This window comes from Erigeron canadensis, chromosome 3 (genome assembly GCF_010389155.1).
Source record: "Erigeron canadensis isolate Cc75 chromosome 3, C_canadensis_v1, whole genome shotgun sequence".
NCBI classification, from domain to species: Eukaryota; Viridiplantae; Streptophyta; class Magnoliopsida; order Asterales; family Asteraceae; genus Erigeron; species Erigeron canadensis.
The window spans coordinates 32,555,197-32,556,649 of NC_057763.1; the positions used below are offsets into that span (position 1 = coordinate 32,555,197).

The window sequence follows — 1,453 nt, forward strand, 5'->3', positions numbered from 1 at the left end:
ATTGTAACAGTCTTGCATTTAACAGTCAGTTTGTCATAGATCAAAATCATTATTATATGATATGATACAAAATAAACAGAGGATTTCCCCTTTCATGTGGGTTACCCGGGTGGCGAACCTTTACTGACTCAAATGTATGCCGCCTAACTAATGGTACCCCCTTGACCATTTCCAACTACTTCCCTGCCTCCCTCCCCCAAGATGGTTACCTAGGAAGGTTTCAAACCTCAGACTTCTTGTATGGGACAAGACGTCTGACCACTACGTCACCTTCGTGCATATATAATAATCTTAATAATTGAGAAAAAGGTAAAAAATTACTAACAAAACTTTCAGAGCTTTTGAAGCAAGAGAATCTGGTAATTTGCCGATTAGATTGCAACTCCTCAAGATACTGGAAATACAGAACACATCAAAAGAAGAAACTGGTAATGGTCTATCAAAGACTACAAGAATTCAACTAACAGGTTCTTGAAAGGCGTTGTATTACTAAATGGCGGAATAAGAAAGTCTGGTCCTCCCAAATCACTGATTCTCCTGCATGATCTCGTGATTAGTCCACACGAATATTTGATCAAATTAGAATTACATGACTAATAATGATTGAGGAATTACTAACAAGTCTGACAAATTTGCCAAAAGAGTAATGGTAGGAGGTATTGGCCCATCCAACCCACTGGCCTGAATCCTTCTGCCATTCAGAAACTTCAATTCAATCCTATTGGTAAATACGATAAATAAAAAATTGAACAGTTGGAAAATCACATATGTCTCACAAGCTCTTGAGACTTTTCCACTGCCCTATGAAATCAGGGATCTTTCCAGAGAAACTGTTACCACCAATCCGACTGCAAAAGATATATATAGAATGAAATAAAATAGCCCGTTATGTAAAATGGATGAGTTTTCCCCTATTCTGGGGAAGGCGAGTCTTTTTTACTCAGATGTACATAGCCTAAGATAAATCGTTATGTCTAGCCACATAATCAAAAGTAAAAAAGTACAAGGCATACTAGAACTCACAATTCCTTCATAGTGGTCAAATTTGCAAATGATGCAGGCAACTCCCCGGTAAAGTTGTTGGAGTTTAGAAATCTACAATAATGAATGAAACATTGGCATTAATTCAAAGCCGATAGATTAGCTAGTGCATCTACAGTAATACCACAAATTTCATTAGCCTTACAGTCTCTCAATGCTTGCAAGATTACCAAGTTCCGCCGGAATTACTCCAGACATCATATTGTCCTCTACGCTTCTAGTTAACATACAATAGAAATGAAATTATAAATAGAAAAGGTTTGTTACAAAGTTGACATTATAATATAAAAAAGGAAATAACAGATAATTAGAAATTTACAAAGTTGTCAATGTGCTGATGTTTCCAAGTTCCTTTGGGATTGGTCCAGTTAAACGATTTCCAATTAGAGAACTACAAACCAAAAAAGGAAAA

At 36.3% G+C, this 1,453-nt stretch overlaps 1 long non-coding RNA gene across 1 annotated transcript; it reads right to left on the reverse strand.

The window, feature by feature from the left end:
- Positions 1–495: 495 nt before the first annotated feature.
- LOC122590558 lies at positions 496–1,095 on the reverse strand. Its single transcript, XR_006322532.1, has 4 exons — positions 1,024–1,095; positions 777–848; positions 620–691; positions 496–537 (listed from the first exon to the last, which is right to left on the reverse strand). It is a non-coding gene; the product is annotated as an uncharacterized LOC122590558 (long non-coding RNA).
- Positions 1,096–1,453: the final 358 nt, after the last annotated feature.